Raw genomic sequence first — 27,385 nt, 5'->3', positions numbered from 1 at the left:
AGTACCTTGTGTGATGGTGCTCAGGAGAGCCAGAAAAAACTACTGCTTGCTAACAAATGATGTGGATGTCATTGTGGCACTCTGCTATAGACTGCCTAGCTAGGTCAATGGCACTGATAAATTATTCTTTGAGGAACTAAGAGGTTCCTCTAAATCATAAGAAAGGCAGCTAAGAAAGATGCCCTCCTTGATTTCCTTCTTTTTAACAGAGAAGGAGTTGAGCAAAGTGGAGATTGGTGTCTGTCTTGGCCACAGCAGCCATTAAGTGATTGAGTTGAAAATAACTTGTTTTAAACAGGAGGAAAAGTGCCCACAGAACTTGAGCCCTGGACATGAGGACAGCAAAATTCAGACTGCTTGGGGAACTAGTGAGTAAGGTCCCTTGAGAAAAATATTTTGCAGATACTGGGTCCATCTCTGCTGGTCAGTTTTTAAGCACCATCTCCTTAAGGGCTCAGGAGTGGGCAGTTCCTAAATGTCTCAAGCCAAGCAGACGAGGCAGAAGGCTGGCTTGGCTGAGCAGGGATTTTCCTTCAGAGATAAGGTGAAAAAGGAGAGTGTATGAGCAGTGGAAGTGAGATCCCGTGTGCAACTTTGGTTACCACTATATAGGAAAGATATAAAGCTATTAGAGTGTCCAAAGGAGGGCTAAAAGATGGCAAAGAGCTTTGAGGGGAACCTCAAGGAGCAGCTGAGGTCACTTGGTCTGTTCAGCCTGGAGGAGACTGAGGAGAGACCTCACTGCAGTTACAGCTTCCTGTGAGGGGAAGAGGGGCAGACACTGATCTCTGCTCTGTGGTGACAGTGACAGGAGCTCAGAAAATGGCCTGAAGGTGTGTGTCAGGGGACAGTTATGATTGGATTGTTTTTCACCCAGAATGGCTGGGCACTGGAACAGCCTCCCCAGAGCAGTGTTTCCAGCAGCAGCCTGACAGAGTTCAAGAAGTGCTTGGACAATGCTCTCAGGCATGTGGTGTGATTCTTGGAACTGTCCTGTGCAGGGCCAGGAGTTAAACTTTTATGATCCTGCTGGATCCCTTCCAAATCAAAATATTGTGTAATTCTGTGATTCTGTTATATCTGACATCTGCATCTTTCCCAGAACAGCAATTCCTGTTGTCCCCTTTAGAGATGACTCTGAGACTGCCATTTGCACTGACTTTTTCATGTGAACAGACAATTGATTCAGCATTTCCTGGCTCTTCTCTGGAGACAAGATGCCTTTATTAAACTAGGGAATTAAGTTTACATCTCAGTCAACACAGCAGATCTTTGAGCAGTGATTGTCAGGTGTCTGTGTCCCTGGAAGGGAGTTGGTTACCATGTGCTTAGGAACTAAGCTTAAGTCATGCTCCAAGGAGTGGGATTCCTTGGAACATGTGTAAGTCTGAGTCAGTCTTCTGGCGTGCCTGCAGTCATGAAGAGAAATCATCTCTTGGTCTGCAGGACAGGGTTCATCATAATCTAAGTGTAAAATAGGTAAGATGATCTGCACTGTGGAGGTGCCTTTTCAACTCACTGATGTTAAAGATGAGTGGAATGGAACTACCTCAGATGTCAAGTTTACACTGCAGGAAAAAGGAGAGGAGATTCCTGCCCAAAATACTTTAGTAGTGAAGTGACCACGATCATGTGCTGCTTGGTTGTGGTGACCTGGTTGTGCTTAGCAGGAGAAAGATTTGCAGTCTTCCTCCTAAGTCCTAGGTGACTTCTCTGAACACCAGAGCAGTCTCCGTAGAAGAGAAAAGGGACATTAATACTTGTGAACCTATCTTTTGTGCTGTTCTATCTGGGTTTGTTTTTTCTTTTAGTGTTCTGCCTGAGGACTTTTCCTCTGTACTTACAGCTTGGATTAACTGTATAGTTTTGTCTTGATTTATGGCCACAAATTCTGGGTTCACTGTAAGATGTTTAGGTACCAGTTTATAAATAGATTAAACAGGAAATAAAATGAGCATCTGTACCTGAAGCCTTGTTGACCTGACAGATTCTCCAAAGGACCCCAGGAGATCAGAGGCAGCATTTATCAAGGGAGGCATTGAGCATATGCCGGGTGTAGTGCTAATACTGGGGAGCTTTTGCATGATAATAACCGAGATTCATTGTTCTTTATTTGTGAACTGTGCACTCCTTTTCACTTGTGCATGCTTCCTCTTGAATAGTGTAAAAGAGGACAATGCAGAACAGACAGCAGCAGCTTATAAAATACTGTATTCAAACATGGATGCAGCCTGAGCTGTGGGGAATTCTCTGCAGTGGATTAGTGGCTGCAGCACTGCCATTCTCCTGGGAAATCACCTAAGCACAAGTGCTTCCTTTAGAGGGCTTCTGACCTCTTTTGTGTTGTTCTTCATAATTTCTGTGTCCTAAGTAAGGGGATATTAAAACTATTCCTTGTTGGTATGCTTCCTTGGGAGCTTTGCAGAGTGCACAGGAGGGAGGTGGTTTCTGCTGCTCCTAAATTAAAAGCAATTGCTCAGACTCCTGCAAGTCTACAGAAGATGACATGTCTGCTAAGAGTGAATGCTGCTCTCTGCACTGGCAAACTGGATAACTGGGAAGGAATAATGCTATTGTTAGGACATCTTTCATTTTAATAAACCATTTTGAAAAGAAGGCTTTGCTTTGATTTAATAGTGGTCCTTGGGGGGGGGGGGGAAATTCTAAACTCTAGCATGAAAGCAAACACTCCTTTTTTTGAAATAAAAATACTGTCTTCTTCAGTACTGGGCTACACTGTAAATTTTATAGATAAACAGGATAAACAGATTATGAATAAGACAATTGCCTTAGCAGTATTATTAGGAGTAATAACTTCTGTTGTGGATAAATCAGATCCTTCTAAAATGTAAAAACGTTCATATTTTATTATTCCAGCCTAGCTTTTCCCTTAGAAGAGGTTGTCTTGTCTGTAAGTTTTATTAGAAATGTCATGATATACAACTTACTATGAATTACTACTTTTGAGCTCTCAGTTGAATAGAGGTTGTAGCAATACATTGTTCTGCATGTCTCAACTGTTTACTCTGGAAGCTTAATATTGGGGGCTTCTTCCCACTTCAGAATGACTGTTTTGGGACTAATTACCAAGTCATAGAGTTGTACAAAATATCTGACACTGCTGGTTGAAATCCTCCTTGATTATCAATACTTAGGGAGCTGTGGGATCCTTTGTATTTTTGGATTGCTGCACCTGAACCCAGTGTTATCTGTTAGTGACCACACCATTAAAAAATCAACTTCTAATTTATTGCCTAATTTATAGGCCCACTTGATCAAGCTATGACACGATTGAACTCGTGTTCAATGATTAATGTGACATAAAAGGTAGTGTTACATGGCCCAGTTAGATTAGATGCTCTTGATCTAATCCTGTCAGTCAGCCACAGCTGTTAAACATTTTATGTTTTCATATAAGACTGTACTTGTGCTGCTGTAGGTTTTCAGGCTAAAGGAAGATCATATTATAATTAAATAGCTAGAGCTTATATAAGAGAATATGGTTATTATCCATATATATAGTCATAAATTTATAGGAAGACATGCTTAAACAGATAGGATTTTTACCACATAAAATGCTACGGAATTTTTCCAAAGTCATAAGAAAAAATTAGGAGTTCAGATTTCATTTCCTTTCTTTTAGGCAGTAATGGATGCCTCGTATGTCCTTGAAAATGCCCCATAAAATATTGAATTTGATTATACATGCCCTACATAATCACGTAGGGCCAAAGATGAGGATCCTTTGTGATTTTTAAATTCAGGTTTTATTCAATGCAAATTGGCAGTTGAAGTATTTACTCTTTGGGCAGTAAGAATAAAACTAACTAACTAATAAAAAAAGGACCTCAATGTGTTTTCACTGGGACTTGGGAGCATTTCCCTTTTTAAAACCTGGCAAGTGACAGGGCTGCTGAAGGGGTGTTCCATCACCCTGGGCATCAGGAAGCAGCTGCAGATCCAACTGCTGCCAGGACAGTGTGGGCTTAATGAGAATTAACAGATCCCACAGATCTTAAAGGAGTGTTCTCATTAGGAAGGACACTTTTCTTCTCACCCTTTTTGTGTGTCAAGATGGATATCTCATCAGGGAAACTTTCAATAAAGAGTATTTTGAACTAGCATACAATAAATATTCTTTTTACTATATTTGGGCTATAGGAAAAATAATTTTCCTGGTATAATGAGTGGTAAGTAGAACAAAGATCATTTGGGAATAAAATATAGCTGTTTGATCCATTTGATAATTTCCATCTGGATGGCATTTGTTACCCTCAGTAAGGGGAATGGGAGCTGCCTATTTCTAGGCAATCTGTTGAGTTTCTTTCACAGAAAAGGACAGTTTAGCTTTTCCTTCCATATGGACATATATTATTACATTTACAAACATGTTCATCTTTCCTTTTTTTTTGGATCCTCTAAGAAGCCTTTATTCCTAGGTGGGTTGGGATATGGGTCAAATATTCTTGTTTTGTTGGTGGTTTTTTTGTGGTTTTTTTTTTTTCCCCCCAGAAATCAGTAAGAGAGGGGAAAGACTGACTCCCATTATTCTGTATAGATAGGTACTAATTTATTTTCTAAACCAGAAGAGACCTTGCTTGTTGGAGCAGAAAGCAAGTTAGCTGTAATGAGACCGGAATTATCATTGTTCCTCTGTGCCTGACCATGCTGGAGGAACGGAAGTCTGCAAGCGTGACTCCAGGCTATTGTGGGATCCAAGTCATGCAGTCTCTGTCTTAAATTAAGCAAATTCCACCTCAGGATTCTCCCTCTGGATCAGGGAAGTATTCTAAACATTAAGAGGATCACTATAACCATAATGGCATTGTGGCTACCCAAAGAGAAACTGTTTTTTTAGTACAATGAGGTGACAATGGTTAATGCTGTGGTTTTGTCTCTGCCCTGGGACTACTGGATCTTGGATATTTTTTTTACTGGATCTTTTTATAATTTTTCACTAGCTTTTGATAAGACTTGTGTATCAGAGGTAAAACATCAGAGGTGCTTTACCTTGGCACCCTGGGCAGGCAGAGGGGTCTGTACCCTGCTCCCCTCTGTGAGCACAGTCATTCCAGCAGGAATTCCTCCCTCCCAAAATGTCATGAGGTACCCAAGTGCAGTAAGCATGTAGGCATTGATGCTTTTTCCTTGAAATACTTCTATTTGAAAAGTGATTCTGTTCTCTGCATCATATTTTGTTTTGGAAGTCCTTGTGTCTAAAACCTTTGGAGAAGTGTAGAAATCTCTTTCCAATATCCCTGCACACAAAAGCAGGAACAACTGTAGTTTAAGAGGACAGCCCTATTTTCTTTGTGAAAAACAAATGTGGAATTTTTTTCTCCTTTGCCAAGCCCATGTGATGGAATCCTGCAGAAATGGGATAATGTGTGACTGGCTGGAGCTGAGGAAAGGTGCAAAACGTAGGGAAAGGGTATGAATCAGTGCCTGGTGTTTTAGGGCCACGCCTCCTTCAACCTCTTCTTACTAGTAAGCCATGGATATTGTTTATTCTCTCTTTTTTGGTCTGCTGTGATTGCTGTGCCCTGACAGCTTGATTGCAAATTCATCCACAGAACAGTTCAGAGTTAAAACTGCCTTTTTTTCCTGCCACTGATAATCATATGCCACTATCAGCAAAATTGCCACCTGTAATCAGATCTGTAAGAGCACAGATGGCTTCCAAATGCACTAATTCAGTACCAGAGCTGTGATTTTAGCAGCAATTGCTCCTTAGCATTTTGCACCTGGAATTTTTACTAATTTTCATATTTATCAAACAGCTGTAAATTGAGACCTCCAGCTTGCAGGTACTTGTGATCTAAAGAAGTTTGAGGATGGTTACACTCCAATTTCAACAGAAGCCAGAGGCTTACTCTGATTCAGTTAAAGTTCAGTCATGGTCTGGTCCTCAGAGGATTTCAGTGCTTTGTCAGTCACATATTTAATCAGTGAATTATGGCTTTTGGATTTCAATGGGTTTTTTTTGGTTTTTTTTTTTTTAAATTTCCCTTGTCCAGTCTACTTGTTGGTAACCTGAGAGAAAGCAAGCTCTGCCTGCTTATGTGGTGACTCGAAGTGAGTCCAAGCCATAATGCTCATGTTTGAGATGTGCAGTCCAAAAGACAATTCCTAACTTGCAGAAAACAGGATTTTTTCCATGTTCTGACCTTTAACAATCTGCACCAGAGCTGAGCCATGTCACAGGCAGCTGGTGGGAAGGCTCTTGCCTCTTTCACAGTCTGCATCTGATGTGGGGAGGGGGGCCCTGCCAGACCTCACCCACCAGTGCCCCAAACACAAGGTTTTCCCACTAAGGTGATTCAGATCTTCTCTCTGCTGAAAAGTTTCGAAATTTCTTGTGGTTGGAAATGAAGGATTAGCTGGAAAAAAAGGATTCCATGCTGGCTTGGCTTTCTGTCTTCTTCAGGAGTTGTGTGACAGGAGGTGGTGAACAAGAGTGTTGGTCAGGTTTCTGGGGACAGGGAGTTTCATTATTCCACAAGCCACAGTGAAATTATGAAGGATTTAAGACTAGTGGGCTGAGTTGGGTAGAAGTTTCTTTCACACTCGTTTTAAAGGAGGTGAGGAGGGAGAGGAAAAAATATTTAAGAGAAGAAATGATGGAAACAAGAATCTATCCAGGAACAGAAGTGGAGGCTGGTGGAAAAAGATGAGCTTGTGTTGAAGCAGAAGCACTAAGAGAAAAACAGGCGCGTGTGTGTAAGGAAGTACAAAATTTACATGTGAATCTTGTTTCTCAGTTCTGATGATTATGTTTTATAAATCATATATATACTTAATTCTTTAGCACACATTTAGTTCTTCAGTAAAACATAGTTAAAGCCAGAAACATTATGATTCGTGGTGAGGATATGAACAGCTTCCTTCAGGGCTGGAAGGCTTTATATACTGCTAAATGATCTGTATCAGAAAAAAATATAAGTACTGTAATTGCTTGTCTTTCTCCAAACTGGGGTTTGAAATGAAGCATTTTCAGCAAAATAGGTGAAATAATATTCAGGATGAACCCTAGTTCTTAATTGTCTTGTGTATATGTTGCTCATGTAGTAATTGAAAGGGAGAAAAACAAGATTTTATTAAATTTCTTAGAGATGCATTTGAAGAAGAAAATGTAATGGGATGCATTAGGCTGTTCTTCCTATGGGGAATAGGGGAGAAGAAAAAATGAGGGGGATATGGGGAGAAGAGGAGGAAGAATGGAGCCTCCTTCTGTTCCCCAGTTTCAAGAATTCAATATCAATGTAAACATTTTTCATATGAAGTTCAGTCTCACCATGCTGGAGGTGTTTTTCCCTCTACAGCAAATGGCCAGAAGTAGAAATCTTCAGAGGGGCTGACTCAGATGGGAAAGCACGTGTGTCTGGCTGAGCCCAGGTGCTGAAGGACTTCTTGGGAGAGGGAGAGAATGGGTCAGAATGAAGAAACAGATGTTTTCTAGGCTGGAATTCCCATTCATTTTGTGTGGTCACCTGGCTGTGACAGAAACCCTATGACAACATGTTTTCAGCTGAGAGCCTTGTCGTAAGATGAGCTGTGACAAACACAACACCTGGTTTCCATAGAGAGAGCTGATGTTGGTTACTTCCATGTCATTTCAGCTGCAGTTGTGGATTTTCATTTTTTCTTCTTCTGAAAATGAGACAGAAGTAGTGTCTGGTTAGCTAACAGAAGTTAAACAGCCAGCTGAAATTTCCTTCCTTTGCCAGAGCATTTAGAGCCGTCTTTGTGCACTCTAAGGTTTTATCCAGACAGATCATGGCTTTTTCAGTCCTGGTGATGTGTAACACTTAGATCTGGCTAATATCTTGGTCCTTAATGAGTTATTAAAGTGGGTGGCATCATAAAAAAATTATTTTAGGCCTTTTTCAGGCCTTTTAGTTACAAGATGATGGTGGCTACTGCTGCCAAAAGTGGTTTTGCTGGTGCGGGGTCGTGGCAGGACAGGGCTTGTGCACGCTGTGCGTGTGTGCTATCCCCACACATGGCATAGATGTCCTGTGAGCAAATAAGTTACAGCATTCAAATTACTGTAAGGCATAATTTCCTAAAAATTGGCTTCATTCTTACTTGCAAAGTTACCTCCTCATGTATTTTGCAGGTATATAGTAGAACACAGCTAGTGAAGTCAGATAGCCAGATTGTTCTGTTGGTTTTTATGCTTAAAGAAGGGAAACTTTTTGGGAATAGGATAGAAATATGCTTATTGTCAGAAAAGGAAGATTCCTAAAAAATGAGCCAGCAGCTGAAAGCACATACCTTGGGGAAGGGATGGGGGCAGACTGGTTCTCTCCAGGGCTTTCATCATTGTCTGCTCAAGGACTTCCTGAAGCAGAGTTGGTTTCTATTCCTTCAGAACTTTGATGGATTTTAAGTCGTCAAAGTTCTCTTAAACCTATATAAACTTTTTCTCTTAGCAATATCCCATGGACAGGAGTCCCACCACTTAGTTACATGTTAAGAACCACTTTGTTATGAACTTGTTACCAGTCAGTGCATCCTGGGTCTTGTCACTCCTGGTTTCCCTTTCCACTTAAGTGTACTCTTACCCAAGAATCCAGCTTCACTAGAAAGTTTGCATAGCAATCTATCTAGCAAACAGCATCTTAGTTTACTCTTAGCTTTTGAAATCAAATTTCAAAAGCCATTTCATGTCATATATAGGGTGAGCATTTTTGAAAAGTCCTAAAACCTTCAACATTGCAGTCTTTATTGTAAATGCTTACTATTTTTAGTTTATTTTTTTTATTTATTTAATTTTTTTAATTAAGAGAGAGTGCTCACTGGGCCAATTCCAGACCACAGGAAAAATTTGCAGGTACCACTAATATGGTAATCTGTGTTCCTTGTTATAGGAACATAGGATAAGTAGTGGAATGGTGAACTAAATTACAAAATAAACTTCTTTTTTTTTCTTTTTTTTTTTTTTTAGTTAAGTACTTCCATTTGATATACTTGACATTTCTCATGTTCTCTGTCCTGTATAGCTCCAAAGTGTTTTGCACTCTGGAAATCCTCAGTTTTGGATATTGTCTTAGGTTACTATGGTCCAGGGAAAAGTAAATAGGAAAAACTGAATGAGAATCTTTTCTTGTCAACCCTTTTAAGCTGTGTATGTACAATTAACATCTTGAGGCTTCCTCTTGGCTTTTCAGTTTCTACCCATGCTGAAAGAACTTTTAACGCCAAAGTCTTTACGTCATTAAGTCACATTTCTATCCCAAATTCTCACTCCTTCTACTGTTGAATATTAAGAAACACAGTCAGCCTTTTCTGCTTGAAGTGTTGTGTTTCTCACATTCCTGCCTTGTGAATTTAGCAGCTGTTTATTTCAGATATTGTCTTTTTATTCTATACCATTCTATTATACCTGCTTCTTTTCATTCACTATTTTGTCTGTTAAATAAAAGTCCCCTTTTATTAAAGAAATTCTACCACCACATATTTTAATGCAAATTTTATTAGACTGCTGAATGCTGAAGACAGTGACTGAGATGAGTAATGTTTTGCTAATCTCCAAAATATCGAATTAGTAGGGAAAAATCACAGTGTTGATCAGGACTGGTTGGTACTAGAAAGCTGTGTCCTTGTTGAACCAAAGCATTTAAAGCATTATCTGAAACTGCATTGTAGCTGGAATGCTGTATTGGCCAGGGGGGTAACAATTGACTTAACAGTACAAACTCAGATGAAATGTCGTGCTGAGCTGGGGATGCTGTTAAATTGACTTTCCTCACTAAAGCTAAAGCCCCAGTGCCTGCTTTTACACTATTGAAAGTGATTGAAAAATCTAATGAAAACACTCTTCTTGTGCTATGATTTTTGTTTTCTCTCCAGGGATGAGTTTACTAGTTGGTTCAGTCTGTATTATTTAACAGTGGAGAGAGGCATCCTGATGTTCAATTCAGAGATGAGGATGAACTAGGATGTTGCAATAACTTACAATGCAGAATGCAAGGTAGGTTCAATAAAAATGAACATTTAAAGTTTTCTCTCAACAGGCAATAAGTTTTATTTAAATTTTATGCTTTTTTCTTTAGTTTCATTTAGACAGAGAAAGCACTCTATGCTAATTTTTAAGAGTGTTCAATTTCAAATACAGCACATCGATCTTGAAACACTCAATAAAGTCAATAGAACCATTTCTGGTGACAAACCCACATCTGCTGTTTTTTGCACAATGGTCATTGACATATAATCTATTCTGTTGCCTTACCAAAACCAAAAAAAATGAAGCCAGAAAACTACGTAGAAATATATGTCATCATAATAATTTTAAAATAAACTATTTAAAATTGGTCTTAATGTAATTATTATATTTTTAGCTGAAAAAATGTGTTTATTTATATTTCCTTTTCACTTTAGAAGACTGGGTTTCTTGCTCTCATTGGTCCCTCTCTTGGATTTGGCCAAGACTTGGGTTGTGCAGTGTTGCTGAGTCAGCCAATTTGTATCAGCTATTTACCTGTCTCTCTGAGTTGTGTAATGCTTGCTTTGATTGCATTCAGGATCCACACACTCTTAACCTAGCACACTTCACCATGCCCTTGAAATACAGCACTTTTATCCTTTACTGAGGTACAGAGAGATTAAGTCCAAAGTCATACACAGTCTATAGCAAAACAGGGTATCAAAATCTGGTAAACCCAAGGGCAGTGCACTAAGCACTGGATGTTTTTACGTCAAGAGGGAAGAGTTGGCACACTTTTACCCAGTACAAATAAATGTATTAAAAGCTGACATGTAATTTTAACAGGAGATTGATTTATGTATTAAGTAGTCTGGAGAAAGGCAACTTGGGGGAATCTTACCACTGTCTATGACTACCTGAAAGGAGGTTGTAACCCGTTGGGGGATGGTCTCTTCTCCCAGGTAACAAGTGACAGGAGGAGAGGAATGGCCTCAAAGTTGCACCAGAGGAGGTTTAGACTGGATATTAGGAAATATTTCTACATGGAAAGGGTTGTCAAGGACATGCTGCTCAGGGAAGTGGTGGAGCATGGAGGTATTTTAAAGATGTGTAGATGTGACACTTAGGAGCATGGTTTGCTTGCTGGTGGGCTTGGCAGTGCTGGGTTAATGGTTGAACTTAATGATCTTAAAGGTCTTTTCCAACCTAAATAATTCTATGATTCTAAATAGATTTATTACTTGTGAAAGGTGCCAGACTGATTACCTGTGACATTCAGGAGTCCTATATTCATTAATAGTCACAATAATTTACATTGATCTAGCTACTGAAAGCTTGTGTGGGCCTGAGAGAAATACTTTTCTACAAAAATGAGAATTTACAGTCTGTACTTTGATCCTTTGGTTGCCTGAATGCTTAGATCACTATTCATGGAGGAAACATGCTCCTGGATTCCTTATGAGATTCCAGGTACTTACCTGCTGCTCCATCTTCCCCTTTCACAAATCAGAGTTTCCTCTCTCTTTCAGTGTTTCCTCTGTCTGCCCCATTATGCCCCTTCTACATTTCACTCCCTCTGGAGACCTGCAATGCTGTTAACCATTTTTCACAGCTCCTGGCAACTAGCTGGACAGGAGACAGTGATTGCTGCAGCTCACTTGGGACTAGGAATGTGCTCATTTTAACCAACACATCTGTGCTTAGTCAGGATCACTTGACTCTCTTTTTGTTATGAAAATTTAAATAAATTTCTGATTAATTATTTAAAATGCATTATATTATCAATATATAAATTTAGTACATTCTCTTCTTTATACTGTTTTGGTGTAGATGCAATATTAAGGGTACACAGGGTGTTCAGCTACTGTTACCTCTAGTTTAAAATTATGTACTCTTTGCAATTCTTCAACATCTTCGTGGGCACATTAATTTTAAATATGTGTCTTTGCTGCCCTTTCCAGTACTCTAAACACAGTCCCCATGAGTGTAACATCACTACTCCTAGTCACCCTGTCATTTGGATTTATGCAAGTGTTACCTGAAATTACTTACGAACTTTCAAAGGGATGTTGTTTCCATCTTCTTATCAAGGCCTTGATCCTGCCTCATTAATGATAATAGTAGTCCCATTTTCTTTATTATTCATACAATAATATGTGATATTAACTCCTGGGTTAAGATGTCAGTATAGATATGCACATTTAGGAACAGAACTTTAGGCTGTTTCAATTGTTTGTGTTCCATCACACTGAGGTAGTTGAAGAAATTTTTTTACTCACAGTGGCTGTATGTTTGTGTCCAGTTTTTTTGGTCAGTGGCACTCAGGAGAATTTTTTGCAAACAGAAATTTCAGTTTCATGGCTGAAGCCCTTGATCAGCATCAACTAAGCTGATTCTTTGAGCAGTCCTTTTGAAATCCACTGCTTCCTGATGATTAAGTTGCACTTTGCCATGCAAACCTGAAATTAAATCCAAATGATCCAAATTAGCTGTATGCACTGAAGATGCACACAGCAACTTAAAAGAGAATTTGGATATATCTGCACAGCCCCAAGCAGGGGGGAGCTGGCATGAATATGTGCCACTTCATTTATGCAGCGAACACTGGGTCAAGTTGGAGGGGTTTCTGTGGCTTTCTGTAGCACAGGTACAGGCAGACCAAGCTAGCAGCTTCCTGTGAAAGCCTAGAAATTTCTCTTTTGTTTGAAATTAGCCTGAGAGTTGCTTGAATGCTAAAGTTGTTTAATTACTCAAAGATGCTTAAGCAAGTCAGTTACCTAAATATGTATGTGTGGAGGAGGGGAAGAAGAGTAATGACTATAGGATTTGGCCTATTATACTTAGCTGGGGTTTTTCAATTTTTACATATCTATTACCATTTTTGTTTACATATATATTACTTTGTAGCTTTTCTGCAGCAATTGGTGGATATGAATCAGAGAATAAGCTTGAAACCAGATATTAGAAAGCTTTAATGGGACAATTTCTAGTCAGCCATGTGAATACCACAGCTGTGCTAGGGTCAGAGAGGCTTTTATGTTGTTTGTCTCCAAGTCAGACTTGCTGTTGAGTCCATCTAATCAAATCATCATAAAGTAAATGCTGTGAAACATAGATCACCCTTTAATAACCAGTTACAACTTCATGACCACCAAAGGTAGTTATCTCTATTAAATCATATAAACATACGCTTTTCACATCCCCTTTTTAACTGCTTTTGTTTTCTGCCATGGTTATACCCAGATAAGGAGCTGGGGAAGTCTGCCATGGGTTCAGCAAGTACTAAGGTAACCCAGTCTTTGCTGAAAGACATTATTTATTCTATTAATATTTAATCTGGAGACACCACTGACCTGCATAATTTGATAGAGATTGGTGAGCTGCTTCCTGAACACCCCTAATGCTCTCATGCTTTCTTCACTTCTTAGGAGGAATGTAAAAAATAAACATAAAATACTGGGTTGTGGAAAAAAGGTGTGAAACAAACCAAGAGTACTTGGTATTGCACATAAATGTTCTTGTCTCTTTTTCTGAAATTCCTCTGGGGGCTCATCAGTGTCTCTGAGCTGGTTGGCTGCTCAGGGGCTCTCCTGGCACACTGAGGTGGGTTCCCAGCACACAGCATGTGATGTGCCTGCTCAGGCACACTTTAGCTTCTGCTGGCATTTGTGGTTCTCCCCACAGCGAGCCCCTGCAGACATGGAGTTACTCATCCTAAGCAGTGGGATGAGACTCGGTCAGTTTGTCTGTGGTAGCATTGCTCCTGCTCAGCCTTCTCTGTGCTTTGTGGGCTCTGAATGCTGAGGCAGCTTCTGAGTCTCTTATGACAGCTCTCTAAGATCATCATTTGCAGTTATTACTCTAAGTTCACCAAGATTAGGTTCATTTCTCTGAGCTAGAGTTAAATCCAAATATTATTTGAAACAAATTCTGTGAAGTCATCTGTGCTGCTTTGCCTGTGTGTCCTTCCCCCTTCATCATCTGGAATTATTTGATTCAGCCTGTGATCTAAAAATGCTCATTTGACCCTTTGTTTCTCATGTCAACACCCTGCATCTATCCTTGGAAATTCAGTAGCATACCTTCTTCCACTGCAGATACTGGTTCCTTTTTCTGTCAAATGTATGTGTGGGTGATACAAGTATGGGAAAAATAGGGAAAACTGTATAGACATGTGGAAAATGGGTTTATCTTTCCCCTTCCCCCAGTCCATCTGATCTCTGCTGCAGGGGTCTCTTCCAGCACCCCACACCAGTGACCTAGGAGCTGGCATTAAAAATTACAACAGGCAGGATCATTTCTTTCTGTGTCATGTGAAATTCTCACAGTTACTAATTGCTCCTTTGCAGGTGCTGTGAAGGGAGTAGGATTTTCTCAGGGGCTGTTAAATACAAGAGTTTTTATGTCAAGGATATTATAGTGTTCTCTCCCACAGGAAAGAGAGAACTTTTTTCAAGGCCCTTAACACTTAGGTCCCTAAATGATTGAAATCATAAACTTGAAACCTTAATAATGTTTAGCATGAAATAACTAATTTAATTTACAAATAATTTATTGACTTTTAGTGAGGTCTTTAGCAGGTGTCCAGATACCAAAACGTAGTGCATTGAAATACTTTGCCAAAAATACATTTCAGATTTTTCTAAGGAAGATAATAAAGTCTTTAAATGGTAAAGATTTAAGAAAACTTGCATTACTCACAAGTGTTCTGACACTCTTGTATTATAGATTAAAAGAAAACCCAGTGTTTTCCTTTCTCATTTCATATACCACATATAACATACTACATAGCAGACAAAGTACTGCAATCTCTGCTGCTGCAATTAAGTAATTTGGGGCGAAGGATCAGTACTCATTTACTAGCTGGGTCTATCATTGTATCAGAAAAATCTATGCAGTGAGTAGTATTGCTAAAAAGACTGTAGAAATGGTAAAAAACTCATTTATTTTGCCATTAATATTTCTTCTCTCCAGGCTGTCTTAGAAAACTCAGCCTCTCTGTGTCCATTTCAAATCAGTGTTCAGACTGCTGGTGTTTCTGGCTTGCTGTCTGAGAAGCCAGAAATGTCCAGCGCAGTTGTAGGAGAACAGCCCCAGGATCTGAGGTTGTTTTGCTCTGAAAAGCACTGTCCTGTCACCAGCTCTTGTAAGGCAGCAGTTGTGCTCTTCATGGGAAAGTTAATGCCAGTGTTTATCCCCACAACATCTCTGTGCTGGGTCCATGCTATTGTCTTTGTAGCAAAAGCCTCTTTAATTTAAATATAGGCACATTCTCATATGGGGACACTTTCATGCCAAAGAACCTGTAAAGGATCAGTACTACATTCAATTATTGGTTATTCAGAAGAAATGCACAAAGTAATTTAGTGCTGTTTTTTGTTGTGGTTTTTTTTTTTTAACTGAGGCATCTGTTTGTGATTCCTGAGTAGATATCATGTATCAGAATAGAAGAGAGTTTCAGTGCCTCATTAAACCCAAATTCCAAGTGACAGCAGATGGAGTAGGAGCTGGGATTAATTGTTTAGGAAAGTGAGAGCTGAGGGTGTTTTGTTTCAGTGTTAAGAATCAAACTTCCTGCCCTAGTTAACTCTTGAGATATTTGGATTTGATACAGATTGATAAGAAGATTACTGTAGCTGGGAGATAAAGAGCAACCTCAGATCACCTGATTAGGACCTGATTTTATTCACTGTAACATGAAAACCTGTTAGGAAGGATGCAGTGAAAGAATACTCAGCTATGGAAAAGTTTGCTTTGAGGATTTAATAAAACTAGTGTGCAGGGACTTACGGGTTAGAAATACAGGGAGTTCAAAGTTTGGAGGATCTTCTGAAACTTGATGAGGAAATTTACAATTTCTCTTTCTGAAGAAAGTAAGAGGCAGACATTTTGTCTTGATGAAGAGTGAAGAAAATGCTGGCTTGGTAGAGAAGGTATCTGAGAAAAAGATTTTCATTAGGTCTTTCTATGGTAATGTAAATGTCTTTAAAAGGCAGGCATTGCATGAAGGAAGAGTTTCTCACCAAGAATGCCTGTTCTGCAAGGTGTGATAGCAAGGCTTTGGCTGGGTGAGGCATTATACAGTGCTGGCTACCCAGAGGTTTCCCTGACATGAGCTGTTCTGTGTTACACACATCCTAGAATGCAAGTGGAAATAAATTCCTGCTGTTACAGGCCCCTGCATGCACATTTCCTGCCTTAGGAAATGATAGTTGTTTAAATGCTGTTACTGGTTTGCTTTTGGAAATGCTTTGTAGTGGTTTTGACAAACCACCAAGCCAGCCCTTCAGCACAGGAGCTGTGGCACGTCCCTCATCTTAAAACAATAAATATGATATTGTAACATAAGTATGTAGGTCTAAAGGTGACTTTTTTACTCAGATCAGAGTGACAAATGTTCATGTGTGAACATCCTTGGTAATGTTCCCTTTTTGCTGTTGTGTCTCCAGGGTGGAGATCTGCAAATTTATTACTCCAGGATATGCATCCCACATCAAGTGTCTCTGCACAGAACGTGTCCAAGGGAGGGCAGAGGCTGTGATGTCCATTGCCACAAAAATGCAGTCACTCAGCCTGTTAGATCACAAACACAACACTAATTTATACATTTGAGACAGAATTTTCTTTGAATTGTTATTTTAAATTTTTTTTACCTTTGAAATAAAAATTGGAAGATCTTGATTTCACAGTTTCTGGAAGGATTAGTCTTGATGACGGATATAAAAAAGTAAAAGGAAATAATCTTGATCCAGACTAATAAGAGTGTCTTCCTTGCTTATGCTGTATGTTAGTCAAGGCAAAATAATTTTACTCATCTAAATGACAAAGCAGTGATTTTTATGTGTTTATTTCCATACAGTAGATTCTGTATGTTTCCTGTTTTGTTTTTTTTTTTAATTATTTTTTTTTAATTAATGCATGCAAAGCTTAAATTTAAATTTTTCACACAAAATCTTTAGTCTCTGATTATATTCCATAGCCTGTTGAACAGATGGAGATTTAATATTTTCAGAACATCTTTAATACAGTTTCACAACCTACCTGTTCTGATAGAGGTATCTTTTGATCTGGCTCACATAAAATGGAAAACCGCCTTGGCCAATACTATAGTGAATACAAGAGAAATCTAATCATGAAAAAAACTAGTTGTTGGTTAAAATCAAAAATTCTGTAAGTGCTGATGGATAGTTCTGCTTTTTTTTAAAATAACAAGTGTTTGACTCACATTCTAATCCCTCAATTGCACTCAGATTGCATGTGTTGGCCTGAGTGTTTAGTTTATACTTTTGAAATTAATCCCCTGCTCATTCCCTCTGCTGCAGTATAGATAAAATAGTGCAGTAGGCAAAACTAATTTCTTCTAAGTGACTCTATACTGAAAAATGCTTTCTAGATGCTGATGGTTTTCAGTTCATCAGATCAGACTAAAGCTATTCCAAAATGAAGACCCAAAACTTGTTCACTATGTCCACTGAGTCCTTAATACCAGCTTTCTGTCCTCTGTGCTCCTATTGCACTTCATTAATTGCTGAGTTAGACAAAACACAACATATTAATGATAATTTTACATTTTTATTGTGTTTTAGCTGTTTTCACAACAGGTAATTTCAAACACCTCAGAAGGTCAGGCTATATGATGACAAACTTGTTTTCAATGCTCTCTAACACACTATTTAAAAATTACCAAAGAAAACTATTTTCTTTCACCCAAATATTTTTCACAAAATATGAAGTGCCTTTAAAAGCAGACATTTTCTAAGGGAAAAAACACACAAAACAAAAGATAATTTCATAATCAAATAATTTTTAGACAATTGCAAACATATGGTCTTTGTTGAGATAATCCTACAATCTTGAAGAAGCTGGTGTAACTTAAGAAAAATAAGGTTTTGATGCTAACAGTATATTAAATACTTACTTGCATGTTTTTAGTAGCACAAAATAGCTCCTGTTAAAGTCAATAGTGAAATGCAGTTCAGTTAGGCAGGATCAAAGCTTGAAGGAATACATTATTTCCGTCTTACTTGTGATGCTCTTCATAAAACATTCAATTTTCACCCTTTGTACATAAGTAGAGGCTCCTGAGAGAGAGCTTTCCTCCAGCATCAGGAGCACACTACACTGTCTCTGGGTGCAAAAGTACTTTAATCTGGAGGTGACAAACAGGAGAGATTAATGGCTTCAATTTGAACACACAGGGCCAGATGGATTCTCTAACAAAGGAAGAACATGATTGCCTGGGATTTAAGAAAGAAAATATTGACTTGGTTCATGAGTATAAAATATAAATTACTATATAGCCTCAGATATTTTTAATATCACCATAGAGGTGGTAATGCTCTGTACATTACAGTGCCATATCAGCAAAACTGCTTGTGTATCTTCAAGGAAATTCCATGAACTTCAGTAGCAGAAGACAGTTCACTAAAGGTGCAGATAAACTGAGGGGTTAGGCAGGTGTTTAAACATTGGAGTAGTTGTTACATCATTGTTTTTACAAGAAGACAGTCAAGACACAGAGAGCCTGAGTGATTTCTCCAAGAGTTTCCAAGAAGTCTGGGGATAAGAAAGAAACTGAACCAAATTTTCTTGTGCTTTAGACCCCTGATTAGACTCGAGAGTGACCTACAAAATCATCTTAGAATGCAGATGATGTCAACATTGCTATTTGTTGGTGCAAATCCTGGTAGAATGGGGAAAAAAATCCAGTCTTTGTACCACTAGGGGCTTTTACTAGGCATCTTTTTAGATGGGTGTTTTGAATAAGATACTTTAGGCTAGTTTTATCAATGAAAGTGAGGGAAACTTTTAACACAAAAATGAATTTTAATAGTTTCGGTCATCCCTTTCCATACATTTATGTATATTTTTCCTTGTCTTTGTGTTGGTTTTAGAGACTATTTGACACTTCCTTACAAAGCTGAGAAAGGCTAGGATTTTAAGAGAGTTTTCAGAAATTGTGTTGGTATATTTTAATAGATAGTGTGCTGTCCTATTTGATAAAACCTTTTCTTAAGTCAATTAAAATAAAAGGCTTAGAACACAGGAGGGTGCAAAGAGGTGAGATGATGTATGGTCATATTCGCAGGAGAGGTGTAATATTCATTTGCAAAGACACAAGGGAATACAATGATGAGGGGATAAAAAAACCTCCTCTCTCTTCCTGTTACTCTGGGAGCGTAAGAAGATTTTTCCTTGGTGGTTGATGTGAGCATTGCAAGAAAATGCATTTAAGACTTTCTGAAGATTAACTTGTGACGTGTGAAACTGAAACCAAGAAATTCTGAGTACCATTCAGGCCTCTGTGACAGTGTGACACACTCAGCACTTTTATAAAACCAGGCCATTTAATTATAGCTAGGAGGTTAGGGAAGGTGATTTTTTAAAATCTTAGCCAAAAGCCTTAAAATATCAAAGGGAAGTAAGTCTAAAAGTTAGAAGTGTGAAGTTGACATATGGTGCAATGATTTTTGGGTTGGTGTCAATTACGCAGGTTGATTGGAATTAAGTAGAACTCTAACAATAATGGGAAACCAGGTGGATGGACCCAATGTAATCAGCTTCTTCCCTCTGCAGTCTCAACTGGGTATCTTTGAAATGCTTTTGTTGGAAAATGGCTGTGAACAAAAAAATTTTTTTACTGGATTTGTGAGGGCCTATCTTTCCTATTCTGTCTACAGACTGCAATTGAAACAATGAGAAAGAAAAGGCCAAATGCAGGAGATAAAAAAGCTCTTTGTTAGCTGAATCACCAACAGTAAGAAATTAAAACTAAAAAAACAACAAAACATCAAAAAAAAAAAAAACAACAACCCCAAATGCAACTGACCATATTATGATAGAGCTTTTTAGTCTAAGAAAGCTGTCCGCTCTATGAGACTCCAAGGCCAAAATGGAGTCTGCATTTTGTATCAAGACTGCAGTGATGGAATATTCTTACAGTAGATTTAGTTCATCCCCATCAGTTCTTCCACTGATAATGGTGGAGGTTTCTATGTTGCATGGCTTTGAGGCACTGCACTTTGAAGCTCAGTTCCTCTCCTTCCTGAAAATGGAAGAGTAATCTTGCTGCCTCTGGTAGAAGAAGTTGTCTCAGAGAAGAATTATATTAGCATGAAATATTTTTAAAAAATAAAAATAAGAGACTTGCATGAGAGAGAACAATGAACACTTATTTGCTGTCTCATGTTGACATTTTGTGACCCTATGAAAAATCACCATATGGTTTATATGCTGCTGAAGTCTCACTGGAGGGCCCACAATTTTGTCTCTTTTGCTTGAATGATTACTTAGAATAAGAATTCTTTGCCTGTCCTGCACCTGAAGCAGTTAAAACTGGATAGAACTACTCATGTTTTTCTGATCTATGATCATGTGTGCCCACTCAGGCAGTTGGAGGAATGGAAAACACACAGAGTAAAACTATATTTCCTGGCTGAAATTCTTACAGGAGCGAAGCCTGTAATGACAAACCAGAAAAAGAGAATAAAAAAGAAATACCTGAGTTCCCCAATATCTCCCTCCATGTCTAACCTCCTTCATGTCACCATCCTGGTTGTGTGAGCAGCTTTTATCCAGCCTTGGATTCAGGAGAAATGTCTTTTCTTGTCTACACAAGAGCTGTCAAGGAAATATTTAATGTGTGTTGATCTGTTACGAACCTGTGGCAGACTGCTGGCAGGTAAGTCTCTAGCTGAATGAAAGTCATTGACTCTTAAAAAGAACCTATTAAGTACAGGAAAATAAAAAGCAAATTGAAGATTTATGTGTTTAATGTTGCATTAGCTGGATAACTTGTTCTGAATGTTTTTCTTTTTGAAATAGTGTAGAGATGTAAATAATCTGCAAATCTGGGCAAGAACTCTAGCTTCTACAAGATGCTAATAAATTGGCCAACCATCATATAAAATATACATTAGTCTTAGGACCTCATGAAGAACTTTAATTGTGTACTGAACTGAAAACAGAATATAAACAGCGAGTTTAAATAGTGTTGTCATAATATATTGCATCACGTACTCTAGTATTTAGAGATAAGTGTTTTTGGAAAAGGAGAGGAAATGGGATAAATGTAACATCATGAGTAGAGTACATATGAATTTCATAGACTATTAATCTTTAATCTTTAGAGTTCCTATTTAAGCCTACAAATGCATTAATCCAGGCATCAGCTCTTCTCTGCTATCTTGATCATACAGGTCGCAGATGTTGCTATAGTAACCTTGCATTACCAATGCAAAGACAGTGAAGGATCTGGCTATCTAGATAAATAAAATAATTGAGGGGTGCTTGCAACAGCGTTCTGCTAAATGTAATTCTTAGATCCATTGAATGAGCACTTGGTCTGGTGTGGATTAGGGCCTTGGTTTGAGAAGTATGAGAAAGGCTGGCACTTGAAGCCAATTTCCTGTGAAACAGGTTAGTAATTACAGATGCTCTTCACGGGAAGGCCCATGATTTGTATGACAGATGATGCTTATCTGTTCCAGTCGTCAGTCACACTGTCAAAAGACAGACTGCTATGGATCCTGTGTGTGGAACCTGCTCTCTAGATGCAGATGTTGTTTAGATACTTTGAAAACCAAGAAAAGGTGTTTTCTGTGAAGCCGAGGTAAGCCCATATTGTTGAATGCAGTGTTGAAGACACAGCTCGGTGCTAGTGGGGACCAGACACTTTGTCTTACAGGAGAAACAACCTGATGAAAGTGGTTGGTTACAGGCATTATTAAATGCTAGTGCTAGTCTCTCATGGGGACCTGTCTTGGTGACAAAGGGATGAGAATTTTCAAGTGAGAAGCAAAAAAATTCTGAATCAGATTTGCCTGTGAGTTGAATATTTCTGATAGTTACTCCATGGGCTTCAACCCCTGAAAAAGCTTCGCAGTATTTTGGTTCACATGGGTAGAGGACCCATGTGAACTCTACAGGTAGGAAAATCCTAACTTTTGTACTTCTTTTGTACAGTGAGGAGGTTTCCTGTGACAGTTGTTTGCTTTTACTATGCCTCTGAGTTTTCAGAAAGCACTTCCTTCTTGTGGGAAATTCTTGTAGGAAGTTTGAGGCTGGTTTTTGTTGTTTTTTTTTTTTTTTTAAGTATGGCCACTGGGTTCAAACGTAATGCAGGAATGCAGGTAATGGCAATAGTGAGTGCAGACATCATGGAGTAATGATGATTACTCCATTTTCATTGGAAACCAACCCTAAAAATACTCCTGTAGCCACAGCTCATCTGTGCTACTAATTGAATTTGCTGGCTAAGCCTATAAAATACCACTTGAGCCTATACCAGTGAAATAAGGGAAGAGTTAAAATTCTAGTCTCCTGTGAGCCTTTGTTCAGCCTTCAGTCCTACAAAGGAAACCTCTCATTTCTTTAGAAGGGTCCCAACTCTTTTCCTTTTTGTCTGGCCCTGAAAAGCCAGATCAGTTTTGCTGCTTACTTTATTGAGGCTGTCAGCCCGCTCCTGCCGAGAGGCTGCTGCTGGCTTGGCAGCTTTCTGCAGGGAGAACAAGGGAAAGAAAGATTCTGCATCAGAAATTCCACTTGTATTGCTTTCCTTGCCTCCTTCCCAGCACAAAGGTGGTTTTGTTTGTGCTCAAGAACCAGCTAAAAAGTTTGGCCGTGAAATGAGCTCTCCTCTGGAGAAAGGGGAAGGGGTGGAACATACAGCTTCAGACACAAACTTGTACCCGCTCCCTCCTCCAGGTCATGGGCTAGAGATGGCTATTGCATTAGCTGGTTGTTGTGTTCTTTGCACAGCTGCAGGGCAGCTCATGAGACAGCAGTTGCTGGTTTGAATCCCTGAAGAAGTAATTTAATAAGTTGGAATATTCTATTCTTGTTCTCTGATGTAATTAGATAGAAGGAAACTTGGAAAAAAAAGTGCTTTCCCCTTGTTGGTAGGACACAGGGAATATTTGGTATTTGTAATTTGCTCACACTGGTATTTGTTTCAATTCAGAGTATTTGGTGCTGCCAAAAGTGGGAGAGGGGACAAGCATTTTCCTTGCAGCTGACACCCAATTAGGCTTCTCAAGGTGGGCATTACTTCAGCAGACTGAATAATGTTAGATCATGGCAATAAAAATTCTCCCAATAGTTCCCACTGGTGTAAACCCCGATGTATGCTCATATAGTGTATCATCTATCAATCTCTGCTGATAAAATAGGTTCTGCCCCTGAAAGATCTTATCCATGTTGCTTGTTTCTTGTGTAACCAAGGATTTGCAGGATCAGGGAAGTATCCACATTGTTTTTCTTCCTGTCAGAGATTAGGGAGTTTTTCTGTGTATTAGTCTTACAAAAATGTAGCCTTGCACAAAGCACTGCTGAGCACATTTCAGGGTTTAGGCTCCAGCAATAAGAGGATAGATGTGGCCCCTATCTGAGGCAGTTGGGCACTAAATCAGATGAGTAACTGAATGTCTGACTCTGTGATTAAATCCCTTGGGCAATGATAGAGGAAGCTTGAAGGAATTTGTGTATTTTCTTTTGCTTCTGCAAAAGAGGTTGGTTTACATATTTGTGAAGACGGAATGTCTCACATTACTCATTCACATCCTCACAGAATGTCTCTCATTACTTCTCAGTAATGCCTCTATAAGAAGTGTCAGTGAAGTGAGGGTACCTACCAGTTGCCCGGTGTCATTCTTTATGGGCTTGGTGCCCTTTCTCAATCTCAGGCCTATGGAATTTGCAGGATTATCACCACATAATCCCAATGATTTGGTATGCTCAAGCAAAGGTATGGGATACAGAATGTCTGCATGGTTACCTGCAACAATCTACTTCTGGCTTTTTGGCTAAAAATGGCTCAGAGAACTGACCTTTGATACTGCTGGTGTCAGATACTGCAGGTTAAATGCTGGCTTGGGGATGACTGGAGAGAAAGCACATTCTGTTCCTCATTGCAGCCTGTGCACAGATGTGAGAAATGGCAGAAGCTGTGGTCTGGGGAGCTGCTTTCTATCAGAGGAACACACCAGTTGGACTGGTTCATCCCAGGGCTGCTGCTGAATCTTCAAAAGACATCACATAAAAATCTATTTATAACAGAGTGAGGAAGGGTGGGAAGAAATAAAGTGTGAACAAATCATTTTGTTTAAAAATTAGTTCACGCTTTCAGCGAAGGTCTAGTTTTCCCTGTGAGCTTGCCAACATCCCTTAATTCATATCACTTAGAATAAAATTACTTCTGGGTGCAAGGAAGATTTGAATTGTCTTTTCTGTATCACTAAATAATGGTTGCTTGGGGAGATAGGAAATATAAATGGAAAATGAATGAGGTATAGCTGGTAATATGCTAGATGCATTATCTCCAACCTGAGGCCTTCAGTCAAAAGAAAAGGTCATCTGTAATCGTTAAAGAGCACTGCAGCAGGCCCTTATATTTTAACTTTTCCTCTTTTTTGAGTTGAATTTTCTCCTCATAACCACTGCAACAGTCTTCTTAGGAAGCATGTGCCATGACTAATTATATTACCTTTATTATATTATTTTGTTGTAGTTTATGAGACAGAGGATGCAGAGAATCTGTACTTTGCTGAATGATTGATCTTCACTAGTTTTCTGGAAATCTGATATTTTTCCCTTTTCTTTCTTTTCTGAAAAAAATCTCACTTTTTGCAATTTGTATCTGAACAAGTCAAACCATGAAAATATTAAGCCTCATTTTTGGTGTTTCTGGGTTGGAACTGATTTTTTTGTTTCTTCTAGATACATCATTACAACTCACCTTAAATTACACTAAGTCAGGCAGCAGTGTAGAAGAGGTACTAACCGGTCCCTGAAGTACCCCTTGTGCTTTGCCAGAAGGCAAGAGGACGTGTTTCTTAAGCTTGAGCCTCATTTTTAACATTTAGAAAACAGGGCTGGAATTACTGATGGTTACAGTGAATAATGTAGTGAACTCTGATCATCTGGGGCAAGAAGTACTGGACAGATGTGCTGGAGGGAGAGGAGTATGGCCTGCCTCAAATTTCCCTCCAAATACTCCCAATGAGAAGAGCAAACTGAAAGTTGATGTAGACTTCTCTCTCTTGTTGAAGTGGGACTGGCTGTAGTGGTGTCCTTGCAAACCTCCTGGTCTGTCTTCCCATGGAGCAACAGGGAATCTCTGAAGCCTTGTGTCTCAAGGAGCAAGAGCAGTTCTCACTTCTGAAGTTAGTGGCATTAACCATCCACCAGTGAAGTGCATAAGCAACAGTGGGATTTGCTATTTAATTGAACTCTGCTTTTCTAGTTGTTAATTATACTCCTTGTATGGTTTTTCATGTTTAGCTGTATCATTATGCTTAATGAAATGTTTGTTGTTACCTGCTGTGATTTTGAATGATTCATGGTATTAATACACAATTAGGGACCATCGTTAGTTCTCCCTGGAGAAAACCAAAAAGTTGCTTTACTTGTTTTTAGTATTTGAAGATGAGTGGAAGGCAAGTTCTGGCTTCTGTGGTCCTTTATCAGGAAGAAAATTTTGAATCAGCCAATAAAATTAAAGTACACATCTTGAGAGTATAGTATGCACAGTATATTTAAAATATTTTCATTAAATTGCTTGCTAAGCTGGAAATAACCCAAGTAAATCAGCCCTGGACCTCTGTAAACAGCAGTGTTTTGTACTTCCAGTTAATTGTTTCCACAGATGTAGTCAATGACAACATTGTGTTTGTCCTATGGCAGTGTTACTGCAGCTCTCAATTTCATTTCATTTCCTTTCCTTAATGGATGGGTTTACCAAATGTAAAAATAAAATCTTATTTTCCCATCATGACAGGGATTTTCTTTCATGGGTTTTGTGAGTTGCCCTAGAAACAAGAAAACACTGAAGTTAGGTCAGAAAAATAAGTGTCGCACCAACCACTGTTTCTGTTTCTTTGCTTCCATTGTAATGCTAGATAAGTTTTGTGGCTGAGGAGTCCAGCTGATAGTTGGTACTGGCAGGTGGTTTCTGAGCAAAGTTAGGTATGGCATATTTCTTCTGATGAGAAGAAGGTCAATGGGAATATTGCACGGTGAACCGTCTCCCTCAGCCTGGCGCGTGTTCTGGAGTCACTGATCTCTGCCAATGTCTGTGCTGTGTTGCTGTCCCAGGTTTGCATTGACTTCATGGAGTGGTATCAGCCAAGATCTTTCAGGATAAAAACTTCTTTCTGGCTATCTCTACAGGTAGCTATGAGATATTTTCTCATTTTTTCCAAATGATGAAAATGCTGGTCCTCTGAATGTAAAGCAGACCTGTTTAATACAAAGGTCATTCCCAATGGTTAACTGCCTTATAAATACCCAGATTGTTCCCTCTACTCACTACAAGTTTGCAATCTGCTTAATATATGCACAGTTGGGGAGAAGCTGTAAATATAATGCTAAAAGCAGACGCTTGGAACTATTGCTTTTGCTTCTCTTCAGCTTATGCAACTGTTTGCAGTAACTTGTTGCCAGCACAACTGTTGTGTCCTAGAACTTTGGGATTCATCTTGTAAGTCTCCTGAATTTGCTGTTCCCTTTCCAACACTTTGAACAGATCCATGTGATGAGGTTTTGCAAGACCAAGTCGTTAACTGAAAGCCACAAATATATCACCACCTGCTTAATTCATCAGTCTAGAACTGAGCTAGCTCATGAAGTTGTGCCAGCTGGAGTTGTGGCTGAAAAAAACCAAAACCCTGGTAACCAAACATTTTGACCCTCAGGAGCCTGGACCTCAAACCCAGATAGGTCATTTCACCTTCTCCCCTTGCAAACGACTGAAGTTTGTTCTTTCAGAGGTTTTCCAAAGTGTCTTGCTGACCTTTCAGCTGCAGCTTTATGTCCATTGATAGCTGTTCTCATCTGCCTATTCCATCTGCAACCACAGCCATCTCTCTGCAGACAGACCCAGAAAATCTCTAACAATAAATAACATTCTTGCTCCACAAGCATTTAAGTCGATTGAAGGTGATGAGGTGATCCAGGAAATTATAAATTGCTGCTCTTATAAATTCCTGGGTCTGTGCTTGAGGCATAGTGTAATCTCTGGTACTTGATCTCCAAAACCTTATAAAATTATAGCTTAATGCTTTAACAAAGTGTAGGAGGGAAGGATGCATTTTATGTAAATTTAGTCAGGAAGTCTTTGAAACTAATTGCTTAAAGTGAGTGGGGAAAACTGATGGAGTGTGATAGACATACAGAATTTTTTTCTCCTGCTTTTAGAATAGATGGTGTTGATTAACTGGGCTTAGTATAGCACTGCATATATTAACTAAGCATCAGATTGCTCAGTGGATGAGCCTGCTCAGTGCAGGAACTAAACAGGCCATGGTCTGGATGTTATTACAGATGTGGATTTAGGGAGTTACACTTCTGCAGAGAAAACCATTGCTTTTGGTGAATTTGGTATTGAATTATTGTCCTGGCCATGTGACAATATTTTACTTGTAGGAATGGAATTAGATGCAAACAAAAAAACAAACAAAA

At 39.0% G+C, this 27,385-nt stretch overlaps 1 protein-coding gene across 2 annotated transcripts in view; it reads left to right on the top strand.

Annotated features, from left to right (window-relative positions):
* The window catches only part of C4H4orf50 (chromosome 4 C4orf50 homolog), an 84,394-nt gene that overhangs the window by 41,702 nt on the left and 15,307 nt on the right, over positions 1-27,385 (top strand). Inside the window, exon 14 of one of the 2 annotated variants that reach the window (XR_004496953.1) lies at positions 9,856-9,976. The exons of the other annotated variant lie outside the window; for it this stretch is intronic. The gene's annotated coding sequence lies outside the window, so the exon portion shown is untranslated. The remainder of the gene's footprint in view (positions 1-9,855; positions 9,977-27,385) is intronic. 2 annotated transcript variants of the gene reach the window in all.

This window comes from Parus major, chromosome 4, assembly GCF_001522545.3.
Source record: "Parus major isolate Abel chromosome 4, Parus_major1.1, whole genome shotgun sequence".
Classification (NCBI taxonomy): Eukaryota; Metazoa; Chordata; class Aves; order Passeriformes; family Paridae; genus Parus; species Parus major.
This window is presented reverse-complemented; position numbering and strand designations above follow the sequence as displayed.